Source organism: Myotis lucifugus, unplaced genomic scaffold, assembly GCF_000147115.1.
Source record: "Myotis lucifugus unplaced genomic scaffold, Myoluc2.0 scaffold_89, whole genome shotgun sequence".
Taxonomy (NCBI): domain Eukaryota; kingdom Metazoa; phylum Chordata; class Mammalia; order Chiroptera; family Vespertilionidae; genus Myotis; species Myotis lucifugus.
This window is the reverse complement of record NW_005871137.1, coordinates 2,165,871-2,175,743: the sequence shown is the minus strand read 5'-3', so window position 1 is coordinate 2,175,743 and position 9,873 is coordinate 2,165,871. Positions and strand designations below refer to the sequence as shown.

At 38.2% G+C, this 9,873-nt stretch overlaps 1 pseudogene; it reads left to right on the top strand.

The window, feature by feature from the left end:
- LOC102421993 overlaps positions 1-9,498 on the top strand; it is a 16,052-nt pseudogene extending 6,554 nt beyond the window's left edge.
- The last annotated feature ends 375 nt before the right edge of the window (positions 9,499-9,873 follow it).

Below are 9,873 nucleotides of genomic sequence, written 5' to 3'. Positions count from 1 at the left end.
TCTCGCTGATCCCGGTGCTGGGAGGCATATTACCCTTTTACTATATAGGATAGAAGTCTGGTGCACGGGTGGGGGCCGGCTGGTTTGCCCTGAAGGGTGTCCTGGATCAGGGTGGGGGTCCCCACTGGGGTGCCTGGCCAGGCTGGGTGAGGGGCTGAGGGCTGTTTTCCGGAAGCGGGTGACTGAAGCTCCCAACCGCTCCTTTTTTTCTTTTTTCTTTTTTTTTATTCTGGGCCAGCTTTAGCTCTGAGGCCTCGCTGCTGAAAACATCGATACAATGTTGCGGTCCGGCTGGCTGAAGCCGGCTGAATGGAAGCCGGTTTCTGGGGTTTTGTTTAGCTTCTTATTTGCAACATAGTACATAGTTGCTTAGAGTTGCAGCTGAGAGGCTGGCAGCGGCAGGCGGGGAACGTTGGAGTTCGTTGTCACTGGAGCAAGCAAGCCTCCCTGCTCGCTTCAGTGCCTGGCTGCAGGCCACCATCTTGGCTGACAGTTAATTTGCATAAGGATATGCTGATTAGCCAATGGGAAGGGTAGCGGTCGTATGCTAATTACCATGTTTCTCTTTTATTAGTGTAGATAACATGTTAAGTTTCCTTTCCTGAATAGGTTTTTTGTTTTTGTGTTTTTCTTGAGTGTGTTGGGCTTTAAATATTTTCATCTCAAATAACCTGCCTGCCAGGATGGCACATTCTGGGCAGAGGCAACTTGGACCCCTGCATACTAAAGGGGAAGGAAAACTGATGATGATCAGTTTTAAATGCTTTATTTTATAAAGTGAAAAAGCTTTTTTTTTCTTCCTAAAAATCCATCTAATGTTCTGTAAACTGCCATCACTGTTGTATTTTACTTACAGTTTTTACTTAACACTGGGAAAATAAGTTTGAAAAATCCTTATTCAGTGTATACAATTTAATGACTTTATTATTTGGGACAACTGCCTTTGGACCAATGGACTCTTCAAGCAATTTTTTGTGTGTTAATTCTTGGATTAATAATACAAAATAATTTATTTATCTAGTTTTACAATCCTTTCATCAGTAATAGCTCTTAATATTTTATTATAAACTAGAGGCTCAGTGCACAAAATTCATGCACTGGGGGGGGATTGTCCCTCAGCCCAGCCTGCACCCACTCCAATCTGGGACCCCTCGGGGGATGTCTGACTGCCTTTTAATAAAGTGCAATTTTCTTTCTGTGTTTTTCCCAAAATCGCTGCATCAATTTGCATTATTAAGGACTGAAGCTAGAGACATTGATTACATTTTTATGTGGTACTTTCAGTTCTTAGGGGTTTCAACTTCCCACTCTCTCCACTGTCTGAATTTCAAATCATCTTAAAAATTGATAGCCTCATTTCAAGTGTTTTGATTTGTTTGGATTTGTAAATCTTTGTGAGACATCCAGATAAGCTGCCTTATAATGCAAATTATGGTGACTGGATTTCCTACTTCTAACGGGTATTTCTACTCACTTCCTTGAATGAGAAAAGAAAATAGCTCATGTATTTATATATGTATTTATTTTGAAGGCATGAATTTTGTGCACTGGCCCTCTAGTATAGGATAAAATACTTGGTATATGATCATTAGAGAACATAGTTACAAAATCACAACATCAATTAGTGTGTTTATAGTCTAAGTAGCAAGGAATACATTACTGTTGTAATGGTCAAATTATTAATGTTCATTCACAATGAACTATGTTAAAAATTTAGGACATACTTACAGTTTTAGTTAATTTTCTATACCCAAGAAAAATAAAGGTAGATTTTTCACCATCCTGCTATTTATGTACTTTTAAAATGACTTTTTAAATTTAGAAATATGATTGTTGGTAATAAAATAAATTGAAGCTAGCAGTAGATTCATGTAGTATTTTTTCTGCTACTAACTGTCAATGGGATTTGTGTGTTACTTTTCTTTTCTCAGCTACAATTTTGCAGTGAAAAAATGAGCTGTTGGACCAGATTATATCTACTATTTCTCCCATCTTTAAAATTTTATCATTATATGGCTGTGTGCTGGTATGCTAGGCAAACCAGAAAATTATATAATATTCAGCAAGTGAGAACATTGATTTTTTTCTTATTTTACAGATATGCTAATGTTCATACTTTGTGATCCTACTATTCATCGCTGGATCATACTTAAAAACAGAACCCATACTAAAACAGACCCCCTACCCAGGGGAGTGATCTGGGAATCTGAATTTCTATAAATATCAACTGATTCTTATGGTCATACAAGTTTGAAAAACATTGATTTATGAAATCAGGCACCAGAAGTAATTATATGACATATGAGGAAAATTTGGGCTACAAATGACAGAAAAATCCAACTTAGATTGGTGTAAGCACCCTAAAAAGACAGACATTTTTTGGATAATTTAACTGAAAGCTTAGAAGTAAAATATTCTTCACTCTCTAAAAATTTCAGGGCTCAGATAATGTCACCAGGGTCCAATTTATCTTTCTCTCTATCTGTGTGTATTGCTGCATTGCTTTTCATTCTACTTTCCTCTATGTTTTATTTACTCTCATATATACAGTGCACATGAGAGCCTCAATTACAGTCTCCTGAATCTCCAGGCTTGCTTCATACTGTTTTTTAAAAAAAACTGGAATAAAGATATATCTCTATTGGTCATTCCACAAAATCCCTGGCTCAGCTCTAATTGCCTTTGATGGATTCATACTTCTGCACCTGAACCAGCGTTTCTGAGCAAAGTGAAATGCGATGCTCCGTTGGCCAAGCCTGCATCACATACTCATCCTGGAAACACCTGCTCCACATAAATAAAATAGGATTAGATTGGAGAAGAGACCATTTCTTGAGGGAAAATAAGGTGTGAACAGAAGAAAAATTGATCTTGGGCAAGAAGACATTAACTATTTACCACACATGGGTAGATTGCTCTGAAAAGTGTTTACTCGTCTGAGGAAGTCATGAATCAAAGCTTCTTCAACCAGGTAAGTGGAAATATAACTTGTCCTATGTTAGATGCCATTTACCACTTCCCATCAATACATTTTTATTCAGTTAGGTCCAAGTTCAGTGAAAATCATTCACATTCTCCAGTCCCTCCCAATGCTGCAGCTCTGGTTATAATAACAACAACAAAAAGTGAAAAAAGCCCATTTTGGGGTGGAAAAATGATGAAATAGATCCATTGGGAAAACATTACATTAGTTACATTTTGCTCTCAAAGTCTTGAGGATAAAGGTAAAATGTAAAAACACATGCCATTGTTGTTACATTCTAAAGAGCAAGAGTTTTAACTTTATTTTCAAACTTTATTTAAAAATAACAACAGTAAATTTGTTTTAGTGTTAAATTATGAATGAGGGTATTTATTTTATTTACTTTTTACCTTTCTTTTAATTAAATGTATTGGGGTGACATTGATTAATAAGATTATATAGGTTTCAAGTGTACATTTCTATGATATATGAACTGTATATTGCATGTGTGTCCGCCACCCAGAGTCAAATCATCTTCCTTCATGATGATGGATTATAGATTTTTAAATTCTCAACAAAACAGCAACAAATCCAATAAAGCCATATAAAAAGAGGATAATACTTCATAACCAAGTTAGTTTTATCCCAGGAATGCAAAACTGATTTAACAATAAAAAATCAATGTAATCTGCTGTATTAACAATATAAAAGAAAAACCATATGATCATACCATTTGAGGAAGTGAAAGAATTTGACAATATTCAATATTCATTCATGATTGAATTCTCAGCAATCAAGGAATAGAGGAAACTTCCTCAAACTATTTGGGCATTATTATAGGACATCCACTATAGCTAAAATCTTTTATTTTTTAAATTTATTTCAGAGAGAGGAAGGAAAAGGAAGAGAGAGAAGGAAACATCAGTGATGAGAGACAATCATTGATTGTCTGCCTCCTATATAGCCCCTACTGGGGATTGAGCCAGCAACCTAGTCATGTTCCAAGACTTGAAATCAAACTGTGGCCTCCTGGTTCATGGGTTGACTCTCAACCACTGAGCAACACTGACTGGCCTATAGCCAAATTTGTATTTGTTAAGTTATTCCCAGGTATTTGATTCTTTTGGGGGCAATTGCCAAATGAATTGTCTTTTTCCATTTCTTTTTCAGAAGTTTTGTTTGGTATCCAGGAAGGCAATGGATTTTTGCACATTGATTTTGTATCCTGTAACTTGACTGTATTTGTTTATTGTTTCTAAAGGTTTTTTGGTGGAGTCTTTAGGGTTTTCTATATACAGAATGATGTCACTTGCAAAAAGTGACACTTTAACTTCTTCCTTCCCTATATTGATGCCCTGTATTTCTTTCTCTTACCTTATTGCCCTGGCTAGGACTTCCAGCGCTATGTTGAATAAGAGTGGCGAGAGTGAACAACCTTGTCTTATTCCTGATTTTAGAGGAAAACCTTTCAGTTTTTCACCATTGAGTATGATTTTTAAACTTGTTATGAAGCAAGCTATTTCCGTTCAGTTGCTTTTACAATTTAGCATGTTTGTGTGTGTTTTTGAGTCACACCAGGCACAGGTTAATTTTTTATCTGCTTGACCTATTAACAAAGATTCTGAGTCATCAGTGCTCCGGCATGCATCTTTTATCAAGTCCACAAATGAATGATGCACATCACAGTTTGGAAATGTTGTTTTAGTTAAAACTTTAAGCCTAAATTATGCAGCCTACATGGTCTAATATTGACTAATTACAACATAATTTATATACAACATTTTCATGATGGGATTAATACAATGCACTAAGCTTTAATTATCAAACAGACAATTAACTTCTGAGAAGAAAGATGAGCATCTATTAAGAAAACCACTCTACTGCACTCTTTTCTCAACCATTTCTTCCCCAAAATCTCATTTATCTTTATCATTAAGGAATATGATGTTACAATATGCAGATAATTTTTCTCAGAATTTTAACCACTGACAATTTATGTAAACTTGGTTTTAGGGAAATATCCACAATAAATGTGAAGAAAGAATTTAACTCTTTCTTTTGTTCTTTTTTTATATATATAATCTTTTGTTTTTCTGCCTGACATAAGTAGTCATAAGAGGCTCTGGCTGGGTAGCTCAGTTTGTTGAGCATCATCCCAATATGGCAAGGTTGTGGGTTTGATCCCTGATCAGGGCACATACAAGAATCAACCAATGGATGCATAAGTAAGTTGAACAACAAATCAATGTTTCTCTTACTGTGTTTCTCTGTTCCTCTCTCTCTAAAATCAATCAGTCAATAAACAAAGTAGGTATAAGATAAGTGCTAAGATAATCACAGATTTCATCATGAAAAATTTAGGCAATGAAGGTTCAGAAATCTGTGATGTACTAACCCAGTCTCAAAAAGAGAAATTCCTGAGAACACTGAACTGTGTTCTTTAAATTACATTTTATTTTGTAAGTAAAATATTATAAAAATAATAAACAAAGATGATGTTGGAACCAATTGTGTAGAAATAGGTTAATCCATGAGGAAAATAATGTTGCCTTTCGAAAGTAGCCGAGGCGCAAACTCAACACTGTCATCCATACCTGCTCAATGATCTAACATAGTACTGAGCACCAACTCATATGTCAGGAAAACCCTGAAATGTCTAAACAAGAGGTAAATTGTTATGGAAGTACTTTCTTCTGTGTAAGACTGCTTCGTACAAAATCTCATTTATCTTTATCCTAAGGAATATGATGTTACAATGTGCAGATAATTTTCCTCAGCATTTTATGTAGGTTACTTTATTTGAATGAGTTTCTTTTCAGAATGTATAAAAAATAAGTTTTAAGTTAAGAAACACCAGCAAGGCATCACATTCAAAATTTATAGAATTATAATTAATTTATTTTAATAGAAAAATATATTTTGATGTTTTTAGTTTAGATTTATATGGTTCATTGTCTTTCTCTTCCCCTCTTTCCCCTTTCCTCTCTCTCCCTCTCTCTCTCTCTCTCTGACATACACACAGATATAAAAAACACACAACTTCTAATTGTTAAGAAAAGACGACATAAGGAAGGCCAAGAAACATATGAGAACATGCTCAAAGTCACTAATCATCCGAGAGATGCAAATCAAAACAACAATGAGGTACCATCTCACACCTGTCAGAATGGCTATCATCAACAAATCAACAAATGACAAATGCTGGCGAGGATCCAGAGAAAAAAGAACCCTCATGCACTGCTGGTGGGAATGCAGACTGGTGCAGCCACTGTGGAGAACAGTGAGGATTTTTCTCAAAAAACTAAAAATGGAACTCCCATTTGACCCAATGATCCCACTTCTAGGAACATATCCCAAGAAACTAGAAACACCAATCAGAAAGGGTATATGCACCCATATGTTCATAGTAGCACAATTCACCATTGTTAAGATTTGGAAACAGCCTAAGTGCCCATCAGCAGATGAGTGGATTAGAAAACTGTAGTACAACTACACAATGAAATACTATGCTGCAGTAAAAAAAAGAAGGAATTCTTACCATTTGCAACAGCATGGATAGAATTGGAGAGCATTATGCTATATGAAATAAGCCAGTTGGAGAAAGATAAATATCACATGATCGCACTCATTTGTGGAATATTATGAACAACATAAACTGATGAACAAAAACAGATTCAGAGACAGAGAAGCATCGATAAGACTGTCAAACCTCAGAGGGAATGTAGGGGAGGGTGGGGGTAAGGGGGAGAGATCAACCAAAGGACTTGTATGCATGCATATAAACCTAACCAATAGACACAGACACCAGGGGGTTAAGGGCATCAGTATAGGGGTGGGGAGGAAATGGGGTGATAAGGATACATATGTAATACCTTAATAAATAAAGAAAAATTAAAAAAAGAAAATATTCTTAGTACTCTATTTAACACACATAAGAGTGAATTTTCTTGGAATAAAAATAATTTCACTTAAAAAGCTCAAATCTAGGCATTTCAGATTGCATGATACACACTCATTTTCTTGATCAATTTTTTTTAATATACTCCAAAGTGGTCCTAGAGCTCTGCCTAGCTTCACACTCATCTTTCAAACACATATGCTCTAAATTATCTTTATTCTTTTGGTTGGTAATTTCATTTGTATTACAGAAGAGAAAGAAGTTGATACATCTCTTGACAAAGTGAGAGTTTTCCACACCTATCATTCTACTCTTTCCTCAGGCCCTTCACACTCACTAGTCAGATATTAGTTGCCGTCTGCCAGACATATCCAATCATATTTTTTATCTGCCTTAAAATTGGAATTTGAAAGAACTTCTAGAGATTTGTATCAACTATTTATTTCAATGCTCTCAGAACAACTTTCTATTTTATCTTCAATGCTCATTTTATCACTGATGTCAACTGTTGATTACGTGTCTCTTTTCCTAAAAAGATATAAATATGCAAGTTCACCACAGAATTACCTATCTCTAGAATATTATAAACAATATCAATGCTTTGAGTATGAAAATTACATCTACATCAGAAATCTCATATCTAACTTCCTATACGGCATTGTAACATAATTCTAGCAAATATCGCCAGCTAAACACCCAGGAACTCCACTGGAGCTTTCCTCACAAACCTGTGCCAGTTCCACAGGGAGTCTGATGAAGTCAGTTGTGGCAACTGTAATTGCTCTAGCCAAATCTTCAGAATCATCCATTCTTTCAGAAAATGTTCTTTGTTCTCCTTCAAGGTATCTCGTCCAGCCACTCTCATCATGGACTCCGCTACATCTTGTCTCAGCCACCCACCCAAGTTTGAGTGAATAACTGCCGTAGCCGCTTAACTAGAACCAACCCTTCTCCAGCTCCTTAAGCATCAACGTTGGCAAGTCTAGACCGAAGCGCCCCTCTAGAAATAGGGCTTCAGCAATCTATTCAAGTCAGACGAGCTACAGATGAAGTTTTAGCAGAAGCAAAGAAACCATGAACTGAGGATGAAGAGTGTGTGCGCCTTGATGAAGAGAGATGCGCTGCCCGCCTGGAGGGTCACAAAGAAGGGATTGTCCAGACTGGACAGATTAGGTCTTTGTCGGAAGCTATGTCAGTGGGAAAAGTTGCTGCAATCAAAGCCAACGTTATGGCTAAGAAATGATCCACCATCAAGACTGACTTAGTTGATCACATAACCGCTCGCAAACAGAGGAGTTTTGTGGGCGCTGAGGTAGATGTGACCGGGGTATTGTTGACAGAGAGAGTGTGGAGGACAGGGGCAACTATCCTACAGAGCTCGGGAAGACCTTTTCCAGGGATATTTGTGCAATTCTTCAGTCTGCGGAAGCCAGAGAAGGACGTGCGCCTGAACAGCGACGGGCCCCTGTGCCTCCCACATTGTGTACCAAACAGCCTATCCCAGCTGCCTACTGTTAGGTTAGGTGGCTCAGGAGGCGGCAAAGGAAATAAAGAGAGTTAATCAGAAAAGGAAGGAAGGAAGGAAGGAAAGTTTATTCTGCGTCCCCGTTCCCGGGAGACCCAAGTACCCCAAGGACAGGGCACATGGATTCACGCCAACAGGGAGGGGGGCGCTTTTTTTATACTGCAGTTGGGTGAGGGGCGGGGACATAAGTTGAGGTATTCAGTTGAGGAAGTTTCAGCTGCAGGGGGGTCAGCCAGGTATTCAGGAATGAGTCAGTATCTGTGTGGGGGTCGGTGTTGATTCAGGGAGAAGAAGCCGGTATCTGTGTCTGGCACATTGATCTGTGAGAAATTCCAGGGGAAGTCCATTGTCTCATCACATGTCTGCATGTATCCGAACCTGGGCTCTCTCCGACCTAACACCTACAACAGATATGACCAGGAAAGATTCAAAGGAAAAGAAGAAACGGAAGGTTTCAAAATTGACACGATGGGCACCTGCCATGGGATGACGCTGAAGTCTGTGAGGGAGGGTGCGGGGGCCCTGAAGACTCAGACTCCCGCTCCCGCCAGTACCAAGACTGGTTTCTCAAGCAAGACCTCCCCCTAATCAGAAGAAAGGTTCTCGAACACCTATTATCATAACCCCTGCCACCTCCACCTCTTTCATAACCATGCTGAATGCAAAGGACCTTCTGCAGGACCTGACATTTGTCCCATCGGATGGAAAGAAGACACAGGGCTGCCAAGGAGAAAATGAAACTCTGACACAGAGGAAAGACCAGATGCAGCCGAGGGGCAGCGCGCTCAGCCTCACGGTGACCTGCAGAATCGTAGACCAGCCTCTGACACTCAGGCCTCAGGACTGGGGCCGGGTCGTGGCCGTCTTCGTGCAGGGTCCCTGCGTGGCAGTTCAAACGGTGGCCATGGCTTTTGCGTGATGGGTCACCAGTTGACATGTTTGCTAAAATTAAAGCCTTCCATCTCAAATATGATGAGGTTCCTCTAGACCCCAATATTCAGAAATGGGATGTAACAGTGTTAGAGCTCGGCTTTACAAACGCCACTCGGACAGGCCGGTTTTCTTAGGCTTCTGGGAAACACGGTGAGGCATAAATCCCACTTGAGATTCTGAATCATGTGGTTTCCCCGTCTGGAAATCTGGATTAAGAAGCGTAGATATACGTTCATCTAAAGACTGAGTGTCCAGCTCTATGAATTTATTAAAATCTCACAGATGAAGAAGGTCACGGATGGAGCAAAAGATTTCATCCGATGCTTTTGTGCTTCAAAGGGATCATATGATGCCTGTCATTCATAAGCAAACTTTTTGCCCTACAACTATTTTTTTTAAATATTAGCCTTCTAGTCTGTAATGGAAATTGTATGTTTGATATAAGTTTTTTTCTCCATTGGTTAAACTAGCATTACTTAAAATGTGTTTCTTTAGAAAAAAAAAAAAAGAAACTGAAAAACTAAAAAAAAAAAAGTATGACAAGTTTTCTATAGC